Source organism: Scyliorhinus torazame, chromosome 14 (genome assembly GCF_047496885.1).
Source record: "Scyliorhinus torazame isolate Kashiwa2021f chromosome 14, sScyTor2.1, whole genome shotgun sequence".
In the NCBI taxonomy this organism is placed as follows: Eukaryota; Metazoa; Chordata; class Chondrichthyes; order Carcharhiniformes; family Scyliorhinidae; genus Scyliorhinus; species Scyliorhinus torazame.
In genome coordinates, this window is record NC_092720.1 from 198524948 (window position 1) to 198545225 (window position 20278).

Consider the following 20278-nt stretch of genomic DNA (forward strand, 5'->3'; position numbering starts at 1 on the left):
TTCTGTTGTATGATTTTGACAAATTGTCGAATATACCTCTCTATAAGAAACACATTGCCTAAAACGTCCGCTATGCTATTTGCATATTGGCCTGAAAAGGAAGTGAACCGCCCCTTATCTACCTATCAGTCAAACGATGGACCGTTTTCCGGAATGAAGACTATCTCTCTCAAAACTTTGTCTGTCCATCTTTATTCAGCAAGGAAACAATTAACTTTTCTGACACGGAAATAGAAAGATTGATGAGGAGGTTTTTGGAGTCACGAAGATATTGGTTGTTGTCTCTAGGAGAGGTTTTTTAGCGTCATGAGCAGTTTATTGAGAGGCATGTTTGCAGGTTTATTTGGGGGCGGGGTCAGGTTAATCTTCATGGTGACATGCTCCCCACCCCCATCCCCACGCACGCACCCCATCCCACATGCATCACCACACACTCACACACTATATTGTTTAAAAATAAATTTAGAGTACCCAATTCATTTTATGTTCCAATTTATTGGCAATTTGATGTGGCCAATCCACCTAGCCTGTACATCTTTGGGTTGTGAGGGTGAGACCCACGCAAACGCTGAGGGAAACGTGCAAACTCCTCATGGACAATGACCCGGGGCCTGGATCGAACTCTGGTCTTCGACGCCGTGAGGGAACAGTGCTAAGCACTGCGCCACCATGCCGCCCCTAAACAGACACACTACCCCGACCCTCCTGCACCCATCTTTTTTCTTTTAAATTTAGAGCACCCAATCATTTTGTTATTTCTTTAAATTAAGGGGCAATTTAGCATGGCCAATCCACCTAACCTGCACATCTTTGGGTTGTGGGGGTGAAACCCACGCAGGCACGGCGAGAATGTGCAAACTCCACACGGACAGTGACCCTGGGCCAGGATTCAAACCCGGGTCCTCAGCGCCGTTGTCCCAGTGCTAACCACTGCACCATGTGCCACTTTCGCACACACCCATCTGACACGCACAGACCCAGCACACCAGCCCCCCACGAAAAACACACACACACTCATTCTTGATACTCACAATCACCCAACACACACACCCGACACTGAGTTAACATTTCTGCAACGGGGATAGAAAGAAATTGATGAGGAGGATTTGAGAGTCACAAAGATGTTGATTGTAATAAAAACAATGATTATCGTCACAAGTAGGCTTACATTAACACTGCAATGAAGTTACTGTGAAAAACAACTAGTCGCCACAATCCGGCGCCTGTTCGGGTACAGAGCGGGAGAATTGAGAATGTCCAAATTACCTATCAGCATGCCTTTGGGGACTTGTGGGAGCAACCGGAGGAAAGCCACGCAGACACGTGGAGAATGTGCGGAGTCCACAGAGCCGGGAATGGGACCTGGGATCGTGGAGCTGTGAAGCAACTGCAGGGCAGCACGGTAGCAGAAGTGGATAGCACGGTGGCTTCACAGCACCAGGGTGCCAGATTCGATTCGCCGCTGTGTCCCTGTCTGTGCGGAGTCTGCGTGGGTTTCCTCCAGGTGCTGCGGTGTCCTCCCACAGTGCAAAGAAGTGCAGGTTATGTGGACTGGCCATGCTAAACTGCCCTCATTGACGAAAAAAGTTTAGGAGAGGTTAATGGGATAGGATAGAAGTGAGGGCTGAAGTGGGTCGGTGCAGACTGGATGGGCTGAACGGCCTCATTCTGAACTGCATGTTCTATGCTAACCACTGTGTTACCATGCTACCCTGTTGTTGGCTCCTGGAGAGGTTTTTAGGGCGATGCTTCCAACAGGTTTCTCGATCTGAAAATGATCAATCTATTTCACTTTCGTAAATCAGGGGAGAGCGCGAACGCAGTCCCCCTCTACCACAAACTTTGCAGTCGAGCATCCCGCATTTGGGGACATCGCAGGCGTCAGCACACCCGAAGTGCAATGGGCTGGCCTCGTCCTCAGCGAACCACCTTTTTGATCATGGTTTCACCCCTGCCAGTTAATTATGCATAAAAACAGTACACCCTCCCAGTCCACACCACACATCACATCTTTCACTCACACTTACTGCATTTACACGGCCAAACTGTCACTTTACTTACAATTATCTCTACCGAATTAGACTAGTTCTGTTGTATGATTTTGACAAATTGTCGAATATACCTCTCTATAAGAAACACATTGCCGAAAACATCCGCTATGCTATTTGCATATTGGCCTTAAAAGGAAGTGTACCGCCCCTTATCTACCTGTCAGTCAAACGATGGACCGTTTTCCGGAATGAAGACTTTCTCTCTCAAAACTTTGTCTGTCCATCTTTGTTCAGCAAGGAAACAATTAACTTTTCTGACACGGAAATAGAAAGATTGATGAGGAGGTTTTTGGAGTCACGAAGATATTGGTTGTTGTCTCTAGGAGAGGTTTTTTAGCGTCATGAGCAGTTTCTTGAGAGGCATGTTTGCAGGTTTATTTGGGGGCGGGGTCAGGTTAATCTTCATGGGGACATGCTCCCCACCCCCATCCCCACGCACGCACCCCATCCCACATGCATCACCACACACTCACACACTATATTGTTTAAAAATAAATTTAGAGTACCAAATTCATTTTATGTTCCAATTTATTGGCAATTTGATGTGGCCAATCCACCTAGCCTGTACATCTTTGGGTTGTGAGGGTGAGACCCACGCAAACACTGAGGGAAATGTGCAAACTCCTCATGGACAATGACCCGGGGCCTGGATCGAACTCTGGTCTTCGACGCCGTGAGGGAACAGTGCTAAGCACTGCGCCACCATGCCGTCCCTAAACAGACACACTACCCCGACCCTCCTGCACCCATCTTTTTTCTTTTAAATTTAGAGCACCCAATCATTTTGTTATTTTTTTAAATTAAGGGGCAATTTAGCATGGCCAATCCACCTAACCTGCACATCTTTGGGTTGTGGGGGTGAAACCCACGCAGACACGGCGAGAATGTGCAAACTCCACACGGACAGTGACCCTGGGCCAGGATTCAAACCCGGGTCCTCAGCGCCGTTGTCCCAGTGCTAACCACTGCACCATGTGCCACTTTCGCACACACCCATCTGACACGCACAGACCCAGCACACCAGCCCCCCACGAAAAACACACACACACTCATTCTTGATACTCACAATCACCCAACACACACACCCGACACTGAGTTAACATTTCTGCAACGGGGATAGAAAGAAATTGATGAGGAGGATTTGAGAGTCACAAAGATGTTGATTGTAATAAAAACAATGATTATCGTCACAAGTAGGCTTACATTAACACTGCAATGAAGTTACTGTGAAAAACAACTAGTCGCCACAATCCGGCGCCTGTTCGGGTACAGAGCGGGAGAATTGAGAATGTCCAAATTACCTATCAGCATGCCTTTGGGGACTTGTGGGAGCAACCGGAGGAAAGCCACGCAGACACGTGGAGAATGTGCAGCGTCCACAGAGCCGGGAATGGGACCTGGGATCGTGGAGCTGTGAAGCAACTGCAGGGCAGCACGGTAGCAGAAGTGGATAGCACCGTGGCTTCACAGCACCAGGTGCCAGATTCGATTCGCCGCTGGGTCACTGTCTGTGCGGAGTCTGCGTGGGTTTCCTCCAGGTGCTGCGGTGTCCTCCCACAGTGCAAAGAAGTGCAGGTTATGTGGACTGGCCATGCTAAACTGCCCTCATTGTCGAAAAAAGTTTAGGAGAGGTTAATGGGATAGGATAGAAGTGAGGGCTGAAGTGGGTCGGTGCAGACTGGATGGGCTGAACGGCCTCATTCTGAACTGCATGTTCTATGCTAACCACTGTGTTACCATGCTACCCTGTTGTTGGCTCCTGGAGAGGTTTTTAGGGCGATGCTTCCAACAGGTTGCTCGATCTGAAAAGGATCAATCTATTTTTGTTTCGTAAATCAGGGGAGTGGGCGAACGCAGTCCCCCACTACCACAACTTTTGCAGTCGAGTATCCCGCATTTGGGGACATCGCAGGCGTCAGCACACCCGAAGTGCAATGGGCTAGCCTCGTCCTGGGCGAACCACCTTTTTGATCATGGTTTCACCCCTGCCAGGTAAATAGGCTTAAAAACAGTACACCCTCCCAGTCCACACCACACATCACATCTTTCACTCACACTTACTGCATTTACACGGCCAAACTGTCACTTTACTTACAATTATCTCTACCGAATTAGACTAGTTCTGTTGTATGATTTTGACAAATTGTCGAACATACCTCTCTATAAGAAACACATTGCCTAAAACGTCCGCTATGCTATTTGCATATTGGCCTTAAAAGGAAGTGAACCGCCCCTTATCTACCTGTCAGTCAAACGATGGACCGTTTTCCGGAATGAAGACTTTCTCTCTCAAAACTTTGTCTGTCCATCTTTGTTCAGCAAGGAAACAATTAACTTTTCTGACACGGAAATAGAAAGATTGATGAGGAGGTTTTTGGAGTCACGAAGATATTGGTTGTTGTCTCTAGGAGAGTTTTTTTAGCGTCATGAGCAGTTTATTGAGAGGCATGTTTGCAGGTTTATTTGGGGGTGGGGTCAGGTTAATCTTCATGGGGACATGCTCCCCACCCCCATCCCCACGCACGCACCCCATCCCACATGCATCACCACACACTCACACACTATATTGTTTAAAAATAAATTTAGAGTACCCAATTCATTTTATGTTCCAATTTTTTGGCAATTTAATGTGGCCAATCCACCTAGCCTGTACATCTTTGGGTTGTGAGGGTGAGACCCACGCAAACACTGAGGAAAATGTGCAAACTCCTCATGGACAATGACCTCGGTCCTGGATCGAACTCTAGTCTTCGACGCCGTGAGGGAACAGTGCTAAGCACTGCGCCACCATGCCGCCCCTAAACAGACACACTACCCCGACACTCCTACACCCATCTTTTTCTTTTAAATTTAGAGCACCCAATCATTTTGTTATTTTTTTAAATTAAGGGGCAATTTAGCATGGCCAATCCACCTAACCTGCACATCTTTGGGTTGTGGGGGTGAAACCCACGCAGACACGGCGAGAATGTGCAAACTCCACACGGACAGTGACCCTGGGCCAGGATTCAAACCCGGGTCCTCAGCGCCGTTGTCCCAGTGCTAACCACTGCACCATGTGCCACTTTCGCACACACCCATCTGACACGCACAGACCCAGCACACCAGCCCCCCACGAAAAACACACACACACTCATTCTTGATACTCACAATCACCCAACACACACACCCGACACTGAGTTAACATTTCTGCAACGGGGATAGAAAGAAATTGATGAGGAGGATTTGAGAGTCACAAAGATGTTGATTGTAATAAAAACAATGATTATCGTCACAAGTAGGCTTACATTAACACTGCAATGAAGTTACTGTGAAAAACAACTAGTCGCCACAATCCGGCGCCTGTTCGGGTACAGAGCGGGAGAATTGAGAATGTCCAAATTACCTATCAGCATGCCTTTGGGGACTTGTGGGAGCAACCGGAGGAAAGCCACGCAGACACGTGGAGAATGTGCAGCGTCCACAGAGCCGGGAATGGGACCTGGGATCGTGGAGCTGTGAAGCAACTGCAGGGCAGCACGGTAGCAGAAGTGGATAGCACCGTGGCTTCACAGCACCAGGTGCCAGATTCGATTCGCCGCTGGGTCACTGTCTGTGCGGAGTCTGCGTGGGTTTCCTCCAGGTGCTGCGGTGTCCTCCCACAGTGCAAAGAAGTGCAGGTTATGTGGACTGGCCATGCTAAACTGCCCTCATTGTCGAAAAAAGTTTAGGAGAGGTTAATGGGATAGGATAGAAGTGAGGGCTGAAGTGGGTCGGTGCAGACTGGATGGGCTGAACGGCCTCATTCTGAACTGCATGTTCTATGCTAACCACTGTGTTACCATGCTACCCTGTTGTTGGCTCCTGGAGAGGTTTTTAGGGCGATGCTTCCAACAGGTTGCTCGATCTGAAAAGGATCAATCTATTTTTGTTTCGTAAATCAGGGGAGTGGGCGAACGCAGTCCCCCACTACCACAACTTTTGCAGTCGAGTATCCCGCATTTGGGGACATCGCAGGCGTCAGCACACCCGAAGTGCAATGGGCTAGCCTCGTCCTGGGCGAACCACCTTTTTGATCATGGTTTCACCCCTGCCAGGTAAATAGGCTTAAAAACAGTACACCCTCCCAGTCCACACCACACATCACATCTTTCACTCACACTTACTGCATTTACACGGCCAAACTGTCACTTTACTTACAATTATCTCTACCGAATTAGACTAGTTCTGTTGTATGATTTTGACAAATTGTCGAACATACCTCTCTATAAGAAACACATTGCCTAAAACGTCCGCTATGCTATTTGCATATTGGCCTTAAAAGGAAGTGAACCGCCCCTTATCTACCTGTCAGTCAAACGATGGACCGTTTTCCGGAATGAAGACTTTCTCTCTCAAAACTTTGTCTGTCCATCTTTGTTCAGCAAGGAAACAATTAACTTTTCTGACACGGAAATAGAAAGATTGATGAGGAGGTTTTTGGAGTCACGAAGATATTGGTTGTTGTCTCTAGGAGAGTTTTTTTAGCGTCATGAGCAGTTTATTGAGAGGCATGTTTGCAGGTTTATTTGGGGGTGGGGTCAGGTTAATCTTCATGGGGACATGCTCCCCACCCCCATCCCCACGCACGCACCCCATCCCACATGCATCACCACACACTCACACACTATATTGTTTAAAAATAAATTTAGAGTACCCAATTCATTTTATGTTCCAATTTTTTGGCAATTTAATGTGGCCAATCCACCTAGCCTGTACATCTTTGGGTTGTGAGGGTGAGACCCACGCAAACACTGAGGAAAATGTGCAAACTCCTCATGGACAATGACCTCGGTCCTGGATCGAACTCTAGTCTTCGACGCCGTGAGGGAACAGTGCTAAGCACTGCGCCACCATGCCGCCCCTAAACAGACACACTACCCCGACACTCCTACACCCATCTTTTTCTTTTAAATTTAGAGCACCCAATCATTTTGTTATTTTTTTAAATTAAGGGGCAATTTAGCATGGCCAATCCACCTAACCTGCACATCTTTGGGTTGTGGGGGTGAAACCCACGCAGACACGGCGAGAATGTGCAAACTCCACACGGACAGTGACCCTGGGCCAGGTTTCAAACCCGGGTCCTCAGCGCCGTTGTCCCAGTGCTAACCACTGCACCATGTGCCATTTTCGCACACACCCATCTGACACGCACAGACCCAGCACACCAGCCCCCCACGAAAAACACACGCACACTCATTCTTGATACTCACAATCACCCCAACGCACACACACACCTCTGACACACACACACCCGACACAGAGTTAACATTTCCTCAACGGGGATAGAAATAAATTGATGAGGAGGATTTGCGAGTCACATAAATGTTGATTGTAATAATAACAATGATTATCGTCACAAGTAGGCTTACATTAACACTGCAATGAAGTGACTGTGAAAAACAACTAGTCGCCAAAATCCGGCGCCTGTTCGGGTACAGAGCGGGAGAATTGAGAATGTCCAAATTACCTATCAGCATGCCTTTGGGGACTTGTGGGAGCAACCGGAGGAAAGCCACGCAGAGAATGTGCAGAGTCCACAGAGCCGGGAATGGGACCTGGGATCGTGGAGCTGTGAAGCAACAGCAGGGCAGCAGGGTAGCAGAAGTGGATAGCACGGTGGCTTCACAGCGCCACGGTGCCAGATTCGATTCGCTGCTGGGTCACTGTCTGTGCGGAGTCTGCATGGGTTTCCTCCAGGTGCTGCGGTGTCCTCCCACAGTGCAAAGAGGTGCTGGTTATGTGGACTGGCTATGCTAAACTGCCCTCATTGTCGAAAAAAGTTTAGGAGAGGTTAATGGGTTAAGGGGATAGGATAGAAGTGAGGGCTGAAGTGAGACGGTGCAGACTGGATGGGCTGAACGGCCTCATTCTGCACTGTATGTTCTGTGCTAACCACTGTGTTACCATGCTCTCCTGTAGTTGGCTCCGGGAGAGGTTTTTAGAGCGATCTTTCCAACATGTTGCTCGACCAGAAAAGGATCAATCTATTTTAGTTCCGTAAATCAGGGGAGAGCGCGAACGCAGTCCCCCACTACCACAAATTTTGCAGTCGAGTATCCCGCATTTGGGGACATCGCAGGCGTCAGCACACCCGAAGTGCAATGGGCTAGCCTCGTCCTGGGCGAACCACCTTGTTGACCATGGTTTCACCCCTGCCAGGTAAGTATGCTTAAAAGCAGTACACCCTCCCAGTCCACACCACACATCACATCTTTCACTCACACTTACTGCATTTACACGGCCAAACTGTCACTTTACTTACAATTATCTCTACCGAATTAGACTAGTTCTGTTGTATGATTTTGACAAATTGTCGAATATACCCCTCTATAAGAAACACATTACCTAAAACGTCCGCTATGCTATTTGCATATTGGCCTGAAAAGGAAGTGAACCGCCCCTTATCTACCTGTCAGTCAAACGATGGACCGTTTTCCGGAATGAAGACTTTCTCTCTCAAAACTTTGTCTGTCCATCTTTGTTCAGCAAGGAAACAATTAACTTTTCTGACACGGAAATAGAAAGATTGATGAGGAGGTTTTTGGAGTCACGAAGATATTGGTTGTTGTCTCTAGGAGAGGTTTTTTAGCGTCATGAGCAGTTTATTGAGAGGCATGTTTGCAGGTTTATTTGGGGGTGGGGTCAGGTTAATCTTCATGGGGACATGCTCCCCACCCCCATCCCCACGCACGCACCCCATCCCACATGCATCACCACACACTCACACACTATATTGTTTAAAAATAAATTTAGAGTACCCAATTCATTTTATGTTCCAATTTTTTGGCAATTTAATGTGGCCAATCCACCTAGCCTGTACATCTTTGGGTTGTGAGGGTGAGACCCACGCAAACACTGAGGAAAATGTGCAAACTCCTCATGGACAATGACCTGGGTCCTGGATCGAACTCTAGTCTTCGACGCCGTGAGGGAACAGTGCTAAGCACTGCGCCACCATGCCGCCCCTAAACAGACACACTACCCCGACACTCCTACACCCATCTTTTTCTTTTAAATTTAGAGCACCCAATCATTTTGTTATTTTTTTAAATTAAGGGGCAATTTAGCATGGCCAATCCACCTAACCTGCACATCTTTGGGTTGTGGGGGTGAAACCCACGCAGACACGGCGAGAATGTGCAAACTCCACACGGACAGTGACCCTGGGCCAGGTTTCAAACCCGGGTCCTCAGCGCCGTTGTCCCAGTGCTAACCACTGCACCATGTGCCATTTTCGCACACACCCATCTGACACGCACAGACCCAGCACACCAGCCCCCCACGAAAAACACACGCACACTCATTCTTGATACTCACAATCACCCCAACGCACACACACACCTCTGACACACACACACCCGACACAGAGTTAACATTTCCTCAACGGGGATAGAAATAAATTGATGAGGAGGATTTGCGAGTCACATAAATGTTGATTGTAATAATAACAATGATTATCGTCACAAGTAGGCTTACATTAACACTGCAATGAAGTGACTGTGAAAAACAACTAGTCGCCAAAATCCGGCGCCTGTTCGGGTACAGAGCGGGAGAATTGAGAATGTCCAAATTACCTATCAGCATGCCTTTGGGGACTTGTGGGAGCAACCGGAGGAAAGCCACGCAGAGAATGTGCAGAGTCCACAGAGCCGGGAATGGGACCTGGGATCGTGGAGCTGTGAAGCAACAGCAGGGCAGCAGGGTAGCAGAAGTGGATAGCACGGTGGCTTCACAGCGCCACGGTGCCAGATTCGATTCGCTGCTGGGTCACTGTCTGTGCGGAGTCTGCATGGGTTTCCTCCAGGTGCTGCGGTGTCCTCCCACAGTGCAAAGAGGTGCTGGTTATGTGGACTGGCTATGCTAAACTGCCCTCATTGTCGAAAAAAGTTTAGGAGAGGTTAATGGGTTAAGGGGATAGGATAGAAGTGAGGGCTGAAGTGAGACGGTGCAGACTGGATGGGCTGAACGGCCTCATTCTGCACTGTATGTTCTGTGCTAACCACTGTGTTACCATGCTCTCCTGTAGTTGGCTCCGGGAGAGGTTTTTAGAGCGATCTTTCCAACATGTTGCTCGACCAGAAAAGGATCAATCTATTTTAGTTCCGTAAATCAGGGGAGAGCGCGAACGCAGTCCCCCACTACCACAAATTTTGCAGTCGAGTATCCCGCATTTGGGGACATCGCAGGCGTCAGCACACCCGAAGTGCAATGGGCTAGCCTCGTCCTGGGCGAACCACCTTGTTGACCATGGTTTCACCCCTGCCAGGTAAGTATGCTTAAAAGCAGTACACCCTCCCAGTCCACACCACACATCACATCTTTCACTCACACTTACTGCATTTACACGGCCAAACTGTCACTTTACTTACAATTATCTCTACCGAATTAGACTAGTTCTGTTGTATGATTTTGACAAATTGTCGAATATACCCCTCTATAAGAAACACATTACCTAAAACGTCCGCTATGCTATTTGCATATTGGCCTGAAAAGGAAGTGAACCGCCCCTTATCTACCTGTCAGTCAAACGATGGACCGTTTTCCGGAATGAAGACTTTCTCTCTCAAAACTTTGTCTGTCCATCTTTGTTCAGCAAGGAAACAATTAACTTTTCTGACACGGAAATAGAAAGATTGATGAGGAGGTTTTTGGAGTCACGAAGATATTGGTTGTTGTCTCTAGGAGAGGTTTTTTAGCGTCATGAGCAGTTTATTGAGAGGCATGTTTGCAGGTTTATTTGGGGGTGGGGTCAGGTTAATCTTCATGGGGACATGCTCCCCACCCCCATCCCCACGCACGCACCCCATCCCACATGCATCACCACACACTCACACACTATATTGTTTAAAAATAAATTTAGAGTACCCAATTCATTTTATGTTCCAATTTTTTGGCAATTTAATGTGGCCAATCCACCTAGCCTGTACATCTTTGGGTTGTGAGGGTGAGACCCACGCAAACACTGAGGAAAATGTGCAAACTCCTCATGGACAATGACCTGGGTCCTGGATCGAACTCTAGTCTTCGACGCCGTGAGGGAACAGTGCTAAGCACTGCGCCACCATGCCGCCCCTAAACAGACACACTACCCCGACACTCCTACACCCATCTTTTTTCTTTTAAATTTAGAGCACCCAATCATTTTGTTATTTTTTTAAATTAAGGGGCAATTTAGCATGGCCAATCCACCTAACCTGCACATCTTTGGGTTGTGGGGGTGAAACCCACGCAGACACGGCGAGAATGTGCAAACTCCACACGGACAGTGACCCTGGGCCAGGTTTCAAACCCGGGTCCTCAGCGCCGTTGTCCCAGTGCTAACCACTGCACCATGTGCCATTTTCGCACACACCCATCTGACACGCACAGACCCAGCACACCAGCCCCCCACGAAAAACACACGCACACTCATTCTTGATACTCACAATCACCCCAACGCACACACACACCTCTGACACACACACACCCGACACAGAGTTAACATTTCCTCAACGGGGATAGAAATAAATTGATGAGGAGGATTTGCGAGTCACATAAATGTTGATTGTAATAATAACAATGATTATCGTCACAAGTAGGCTTACATTAACACTGCAATGAAGTGACTGTGAAAAACAACTAGTCGCCAAAATCCGGCGCCTGTTCGGGTACAGAGCGGGAGAATTGAGAATGTCCAAATTACCTATCAGCATGCCTTTGGGGACTTGTGGGAGCAACCGGAGGAAAGCCACGCAGAGAATGTGCAGAGTCCACAGAGCCGGGAATGGGACCTGGGATCGTGGAGCTGTGAAGCAACAGCAGGGCAGCAGGGTAGCAGAAGTGGATAGCACGGTGGCTTCACAGCGCCACGGTGCCAGATTCGATTCGCTGCTGGGTCACTGTCTGTGCGGAGTCTGCGTGGGTTTCCTCCAGGTGCTGCGGTGTCCTCCCACAGTGCAAAGAGGTGCTGGTTATGTGGACTGGCTATGCTAAACTGCCCTCATTGTCGAAAAAAGTTTAGGAGAGGTTAATGGGTTAAGGGGATAGGATAGAAGTGAGGGCTGAAGTGAGACGGTGCAGACTGGATGGGCTGAACGGCCTCATTCTGCACTGTATGTTCTGTGCTAACCACTGTGTTACCATGCTCTCCTGTTGTTGGCTCCGGGAGAGGTTTTTAGAGGGATCTTTCCAACATGTTGCTCGACCAGAAAAGGATCAATCTATTTTAGTTCCGTAAATCAGGGGAGAGCGCGAACGCAGTCCCCCACTACCACAAATTTTGCAGTCGAGTATCCCGCATTTGGGGACATCGCAGGCGTCAGCACACCCGAAGTGCAATGGGCTAGCCTCGTCCTGGGCGAACCACCTTTTTGATCATGGTTTCACTCCTGCCAGGTAAGTATGCTTAAAAACAGTACACCCTCCCAGTCCACACCACACATCACATCTTTCACTCACACTTACTGCATTTACACGGCCAAACTGTCACTTTACTTACAATTATCTCTACCGAATTAGACTAGTTCTGTTGAATGATTTTGACAAATTGTCGAACATACCTCTCTATAAGAAACACATTGCCTAAAACGTCCGCTATGCTATTTGCATATTGGCCTTAAAAGGAAGTGAACCGCCCCTTATCTACCTGTCAGTCAAACGATGGACCGTTTTCCGGAATGAAGACTTTCTCTCTCAAAACTTTGTCTGTCCATCTTTGTTCAGCAAGGAAACAATTAACTTTTCTGACACGGAAATAGAAAGATTGATGAGGAGGTTTTTGGAGTCACGAAGATATTGGTTGTTGTCTCTAGGAGAGGTTTTTTAGCGTCATGGGCAGTTTATTGAGAGGCACGTTTACAGGTTTATTTGGGGGTGGGGTCAGGTTAATCTTCATGGGGACATGCTCCCCACCCCCATCACCACGCACGCACCCCATCCCACATGCATCACCACACACTCACACACTATATTGTTTAAAAATAAATTTAGAGTACCCAATTCATTTTATGTTCCAATTTATTGGCAATTTGATGTGGCCAATCCACCTAGCCTGTACATCTTTGGGTTGTGAGGGTGAGACCCACGCAAACACTGAGGAAAATGTGCAAACTCCTCATGGACAATGACCTGGGTCCTGGATCGAACACTAGTCTTCGACGCCGTGAGGGAACAGTGCTAAGCACTGCGCTACCATGCCGCCCCTAAACAGACACACTACCCCGACACTCCTACACCCATCTTTTTTCTTTTAAATTTAGAGCACCCAATCATTTTGTTATTTTTTTAAATTAAGGGGCAATTTAGCATGGCCAATCCACCTAACCTGCACATCTTTGGGTTGTGGGGGTGAAACCCACGCAGACACGGCGAGAATGTGCAAACTCCACACGGACAGTGACCCTGGGCCAGGATTCAAACCCGGGTCCTCAGCGCCGTTGTCCCAGTGCTAACCACTGCACCATGTGCCATTTTCGCACACACCCATCTGACACGCACAGACCCAGCACACCAGCCCCCCACGAAAAACACACACACACTCATTCTTGATACTCACAATCACCCAACACACACACCCGACACTGAGTTAACATTTCTGCAACGGGGATAGAAAGAAATTGATGAGGAGGATTTGAGAGTCACAAAGATGTTGATTGTAATAAAAACAATGATTATCGTCACAAGTAGGCTTACATTAACACTGCAATGAAGTTACTGTGAAAAACAACTAGTCGCCACAATCCGGCGCCTGTTCGGGTACAGAGCGGGAGAATTGAGAATGTCCAAATTACCTATCAGCATGCCTTTGGGGACTTGTGGGAGCAACCGGAGGAAAGCCACGCAGACACGTGGAGAATGTGCAGCGTCCACAGAGCCGGGAATGGGACCTGGGATCGTGGAGCTGTGAAGCAACTGCAGGGCAGCACGGTAGCAGAAGTGGATAGCACCGTGGCTTCACAGCACCAGGTGCCAGATTCGATTCGCCGCTGGGTCACTGTCTGTGCGGAGTCTGCGTGGGTTTCCTCCAGGTGCTGCGGTGTCCTCCCACAGTGCAAAGAAGTGCAGGTTATGTGGACTGGCCATGCTAAACTGCCCTCATTGTCGAAAAAAGTTTAGGAGAGGTTAATGGGATAGGATAGAAGTGAGGGCTGCAGTGGGTCGGTGCAGACTGGATGGGCTGAACGGCCTCATTCTGAACTGCATGTTCTATGCTAACCACTGTGTTACCATGCTACCCTGTTGTTGGCTCCTGGAGAGGTTTTTAGGGCGATGCTTCCAACAGGTTGCTCGATCTGAAAAGGATCAATCTATTTTTGTTTCGTAAATCAGGGGAGAGCGCGAACGCAGTCCCCCACTACCACAAATTTTGCAGTCGAGTATCCCGCATTTGGGGACATCGCAGGCGTCAGCACACCCGAAGTGCAATGGGCTAGCCTCGTCCTGGGCGAACCACCTTTTTGATCATGGTTTCACCCCTGCCAGGTAAGTATGCTTAAAAACAGTACACCCTCCCAGTCCACACCACACATCACATCTTTCACTCACACTTACTGCATTTACACGGCCAAACTGTCACTTTACTTACAATTATCTCTACCGAATTAGACTAGTTCTGTTGTATGATTTTGACAAATTGTCGAATATACCTCTCTATAAGAAACACATTGCCTAAAACGTCCGCTATGCTATTTGCATATTGGCCTGAAAAGGAAGTGAACCGCCCCTTATCTACCTATTAGTCAAACGATGGACCGTTTTCCGGAATGAAGACTATCTCTCTCAAAACTTTGTCTGTCCATCTTTATTCAGCAAGGAAACAATTAACTTTTCTGACACAGAAATAGAAAGATTGATGAGGAGGTTTTTGGAGTCACGAAGATATTGGTTGTTGTCTCTAGGAGAGGTTTTTTAGCGTCATGAGCAGTTTATTGAGAGGCATGTTTGCAGGTTTATTTGGGGGCGGGGTCAGGTTAATCTTCATGGGGACATGCTCCCCACCCCCATCCCCACGCACGCACCCCATCCCACATGCATCACCACACACTCACACACTATATTGTTTAAAAATAAATTTAGAGTACCCAATTCATTTTATGTTCCAATTTATTGGCAATTTGATGTGGCCAATCCACCTAGCCTGTACATCTTTGGGTTGTGAGGGTGAGACCCATGCAAACACTGAGGGAAATGTGCAAACTCCTCATGGACAATGACCCGGGGCCTGGATCGAACTCTGGTCTTCGACGCCGTGAGGGAACAGTGCTAAGCACTGCGCCACCATGCCGCCCCTAAACAGACACACTACCCCGACCCTCCTGCACCCATTTTTTTCTTTTAAATTTAGAGCACCCAATCATTTTGTTATTTTTTTAAATTAAGGGGCAATTTAGCATGGCCAATCCACCTAACCTGCACATCTTTGGGTTGTGGGGGTGAAACCCACGCAGACACGGCGAGAATGTGCAAACTCCACACGGTCAGTGACCCTGGGCCAGGATTCAAACCCGGGTCCTCAGCGCCGTTGTCCCAGTGCTAACCACTGCACCATGTGCCACTTTCGCACACACCCATCTGACACGCACAGACCCAGCACACCAGCCCCCCACGAAAAACACACACACACTCATTCTTGATACTCACAATCACCCAACACACACACCCGACACTGAGTTAACATTTCTGCAACGGGGATAGAAAGAAATTGATGAGGAGGATTTGAGAGTCACAAAGATGTTGATTGTAATAAAAACAATGATTATCGTCACAAGTAGGCTTACATTAACACTGCAATGAAGTTACTGTGAAAAACAACTAGTCGCCACAATCCGGCGCCTGTTCGGGTACAGAGCGGGAGAATTGAGAATGTCCAAATTACCTATCAGCATGCCTTTGGGGACTTGTGGGAGCAACCGGAGGAAAGCCACGCAGACACGTGGAGAATGTGCAGAGTCCACAGAGCCGGGAATGGGACCTGGGATCGTGGAGCTGTGAAGCAACTGCAGGGCAGCACGGTAGCAGAAGTGGATAGCACCGCGGCTTCACAGCACCAGGGTGCCAGATTCGATTCGCCGCTGGGTCACTGTCTGTGCGGAGTCTGCGTGGGTTTCCTCCAGGTGCTGCGGTGTCCTCCCACAGTGCAAAGAAGTGCAGGTTATGTGGACTGGCCATGCTAAACTGCCCTCATTGTCGAAAAAAGTTTAGGAGAGGTTAATGGGATAGGATAGAAGTGAGGGCTGCAGTGGGTCGGTGCAGACTGGATGGGCTGAACGGCCTCATTCTGAACTGCATGTTCTATGCTAACCACTGTGTTACCATGCTACCCTGTTGTTGGCTCCTGGAGAGGTTTTTAGGGCGATGCTTCCAACAGGTTGCTCGATCTGAAAAGGATCAATCTATTTTTGTTTCGTAAATCAGGGGAGAGCGCGAACGCAGTCCCCCACTACCACAAATTTTGCAGTCGAGTATCCCGCATTTGGGGACATCGCAGGCGTCAGCACACCCGAAGTGCAATGGGCTAGCCTCGTCCTGGGCGAACCACCTTTTTGATCATGGTTTCACCCCTGCCAGGTAAGTATGCTTAAAAACAGTACACCCTCCCAGTCCACACCACACATCACATCTTTCACTCACACTTACTGCATTTACACGGCCAAACTGTCACTTTACTTACAATTATCTCTACCGAATTAGACTAGTTCTGTTGTATGATTTTGACAAATTGTCGAATATACCTCTCTATAAGAAACACATTGCCTAAAACGTCCGCTATGCTATTTGCATATTGGCCTGAAAAGGAAGTGAACCGCCCCTTATCTACCTATTAGTCAAACGATGGACCGTTTTCCGGAATGAAGACTATCTCTCTCAAAACTTTGTCTGTCCATCTTTATTCAGCAAGGAAACAATTAACTTTTCTGACACAGAAATAGAAAGATTGATGAGGAGGTTTTTGGAGTCACGAAGATATTGGTTGTTGTCTCTAGGAGAGGTTTTTTAGCGTCATGAGCAGTTTATTGAGAGGCATGTTTGCAGGTTTATTTGGGGGCGGGGTCAGGTTAATCTTCATGGGGACATGCTCCCCACCCCCATCCCCACGCACGCACCCCATCCCACATGCATCACCACACACTCACACACTATATTGTTTAAAAATAAATTTAGAGTACCCAATTCATTTTATGTTCCAATTTATTGGCAATTTGATGTGGCCAATCCACCTAGCCTGTACATCTTTGGGTTGTGAGGGTGAGACCCATGCAAACACTGAGGGAAATGTGCAAACTCCTCATGGACAATGACCCGGGGCCTGGATCGAACTCTGGTCTTCGACGCCGTGAGGGAACAGTGCTAAGCACTGCGCCACCATGCCGCCCCTAAACAGACACACTACCCCGACCCTCCTGCACCCATTTTTTTCTTTTAAATTTAGAGCACCCAATCATTTTGTTATTTTTTTAAATTAAGGGGCAATTTAGCATGGCCAATCCACCTAACCTGCACATCTTTGGGTTGTGGGGGTGAAACCCACGCAGACACGGCGAGAATGTGCAAACTCCACACGGTCAGTGACCCTGGGCCAGGATTCAAACCCGGGTCCTCAGCGCCGTTGTCCCAGTGCTAACCACTGCACCATGTGCCACTTTCGCACACACCCATCTGACACGCACAGACCCAGCACACCAGCCCCCCACGAAAAACACACACACACTCATTCTTGATACTCACAATCACCCAACACACACACCCGACACTGAGTTAACATTTCTGCAACGGGGATAGAAAGAAATTGATGAGGAGGATTTGAGAGTCACAAAGATGTTGATTGTAATAAAAACAATGATTATCGTCACAAGTAGGCTTACATTAACACTGCAATGAAGTTACTGTGAAAAACAACTAGTCGCCACAATCCGGCGCCTGTTCGGGTACAGAGCGGGAGAATTGAGAATGTCCAAATTACCTATCAGCATGCCTTTGGGGACTTGTGGGAGCAACCGGAGGAAAGCCACGCAGACACGTGGAGAATGTGCAGAGTCCACAGAGCCGGGAATGGGACCTGGGATCGTGGAGCTGTGAAGCAACTGCAGGGCAGCACGGTAGCAGAAGTGGATAGCACCGCGGCTTCACAGCACCAGGGTGCCAGATTCGATTCGCCGCTGGGTCACTGTCTGTGCGGAGTCTGCGTGGGTTTCCTCCAGGTGCTGCGGTGTCCTCCCACAGTGCAAAGAAGTGCAGGTTATGTGGACTGGCCATGCTAAACTGCCCTCATTGTCGAAAAAAGTTTAGGAGAGGTTAATGGGATAGGATAGAAGTGAGGGCTGAAGTGGGTCGGTGCAGACTGGATGGGCTGAACGGCCTCATTCTGAACTGCATGTTCTATGCTAACCACTGTGTTACCATGCTACCCTGTTGTTGGCTCCTGGAGAGGTTTTTAGGGCGATGCTTCCAACAGGTTGCTCGATCTGAAAAGGATCAATCTATTTTTGTTTCGTAAATCAGGGGAGAGCGCGAACGCAGTACCCCACTACCACAAATTTTGCAGTCAAGTATCCCGCATTTGGGGACACGGCAGGCGTCAGCACACCCGAAGTGCAATGGGCTAGCCTCGTCCTGGGCGAACCACCTTTTTGATCATGGTTTCACCCCTGCCAGGTAAGTATGCTTAAAAACAGTACACCCTCCCAGTCCACACCACACATCACATCTTTCACTCACACTTACTGCATTTACACGGCCAAACTGTCACTTTACTTACAATTATCTCTACCGAATTAGACTAGTTCTGTTGTATGATTTTGACAAATTGTCGAACATACCTCTCTATAAGAAACACATTGCCTAAAACGTCCGCTATGCTATTTGCATATTGGCCTGAAAAGGAAGTGAACCGCCCCTTATCTACCTGTCAGTCAAACGATGGACCGTTTTCCGGAATGAAGACTTTCTCTCTCAAAACTTTGTCTGTCCATCTTTGTTCAGCAAGGAAACAATTAACTTTTCTGACACGGAAATAGAAAGATTGATGAGGAGGTTTTTGGAGTCACGAAGATATTGGTTGTTGTCTCTAGGAGAGGTTTTTTAGCGTCATGAGCAGTTTATTGAGAGGCATGTTTGCAGGTTTATTTGGGGGTGGGGTCAGGTTAATCTTCATGGGGACATGCTCCCCACCCCCATCCCCACGCACGCACCCCATCCCACATGCATCACCACACACTCACACACTATATTGTTTAAAAATAAATTTAGAGTACCCAATTCATTTTATGTTCCAATTTATTGGCAATTTGATGTGGCCAATCCACCTAGCCTGTACATCTTTGGGTTGTGAGGGTGAGACCCACGCAAACACTGAGGAAAATGTGCAAACTCCTCATGGACAATGACCTGGGTCCTGGATCGAACTCTAGTCTTCGACGCCGTGAGGGAACAGTGCTAAGCACTGCGCCACCATGCCGCCCCTAAACAGACACACTACCCCGACACTCCTACACCCATCTTTTTTCTTTTAAATTTAGAGCACCCAATCATTTTGTTATTTTTTTAAATTAAGGGGCAATTTAGCATGGCCAATCCACCTAACCTGCACATCTTTGGGTTGTGGGGGTGAACCCCACGCAGACACGGCGAGAATGTGCAAACTCCACACGGACAGTGACCCTGGGCCAGGATTCAAACCCGGGTCCTCAGCGCCGTAGTCCCAGTGCTAACCACGGCACCATGTGTCATTTTCGCACACACCCATCTGACACGCACAGACCCAGCACACCAGCCCCCCACGAAAAACACACGCACACTCATTCTTGATACTCACAATAACCCCAACGCACACACACATCTCTGACACACACACACCCGACACAGAGTTAACATTTCCTCAACGGGGATAGAAAGAAATTGATGAGGAGGATTTGAGAGTCACATAAATGTTGATTGTAATAATAACAATGATTATCGTCACAAGTAGGCTTACATTAACACTGCAATGAAGTGACTGTGAAAAACAACTAGTCGCCAAAATCCGGCGCCTGTTCGGGTACAGAGCGGGAGAATTGAGAATGTCCAAATTACCTATCAGCATGCCTTTGGGGACTTGTGGGAGCAACCGGAGGAAAGCCACGCAGAGAATGTGCAGAGTCCACAGAGCCGGGAATGGGACCTGGGATCGTGGAGCTGTGAAGCAACAGCAGGGCAGCAGGGTAGCAGAAGTGGATAGCACGGTGGCTTCA

The 20278-nt window shown here is 48.2% G+C and overlaps 9 non-coding genes across 9 annotated transcripts; all 9 read right to left on the reverse strand.

Moving 5' to 3' along the window:
• Positions 1 to 1802: 1802 nt before the first annotated feature.
• Positions 1803 to 1966, reverse strand: LOC140390857 (U1 spliceosomal RNA). Its single transcript, XR_011934912.1, has one exon. It is a non-coding gene; the product is annotated as a U1 spliceosomal RNA (small nuclear RNA).
• Positions 1967 to 3887: 1921 nt separating this feature from the next.
• LOC140390838 (U1 spliceosomal RNA) lies at positions 3888 to 4051 on the reverse strand. Its single transcript, XR_011934894.1, has one exon. It is a non-coding gene; the product is annotated as a U1 spliceosomal RNA (small nuclear RNA).
• A 1920-nt stretch (positions 4052 to 5971) lies between these two features.
• On the reverse strand, positions 5972 to 6135 carry LOC140390839 (U1 spliceosomal RNA). The gene has a single exon (XR_011934895.1). It is a non-coding gene; the product is annotated as a U1 spliceosomal RNA (small nuclear RNA).
• A 1943-nt stretch (positions 6136 to 8078) lies between these two features.
• On the reverse strand, positions 8079 to 8242 carry LOC140390684 (U1 spliceosomal RNA). Its single transcript, XR_011934742.1, has one exon. It is a non-coding gene; the product is annotated as a U1 spliceosomal RNA (small nuclear RNA).
• A 1943-nt stretch (positions 8243 to 10185) lies between these two features.
• Positions 10186 to 10349, reverse strand: LOC140390686 (U1 spliceosomal RNA). The gene has a single exon (XR_011934744.1). It is a non-coding gene; the product is annotated as a U1 spliceosomal RNA (small nuclear RNA).
• Positions 10350 to 12293: 1944 nt separating this feature from the next.
• Positions 12294 to 12457, reverse strand: LOC140390725 (U1 spliceosomal RNA). The gene has a single exon (XR_011934783.1). It is a non-coding gene; the product is annotated as a U1 spliceosomal RNA (small nuclear RNA).
• Positions 12458 to 14378: 1921 nt separating this feature from the next.
• Positions 14379 to 14542, reverse strand: LOC140390961 (U1 spliceosomal RNA). Its single transcript, XR_011934988.1, has one exon. It is a non-coding gene; the product is annotated as a U1 spliceosomal RNA (small nuclear RNA).
• A 1921-nt stretch (positions 14543 to 16463) lies between these two features.
• LOC140390962 (U1 spliceosomal RNA) lies at positions 16464 to 16627 on the reverse strand. Its single transcript, XR_011934989.1, has one exon. It is a non-coding gene; the product is annotated as a U1 spliceosomal RNA (small nuclear RNA).
• Positions 16628 to 18548: 1921 nt separating this feature from the next.
• On the reverse strand, positions 18549 to 18712 carry LOC140390809 (U1 spliceosomal RNA). Its single transcript, XR_011934866.1, has one exon. It is a non-coding gene; the product is annotated as a U1 spliceosomal RNA (small nuclear RNA).
• Positions 18713 to 20278: the final 1566 nt, after the last annotated feature.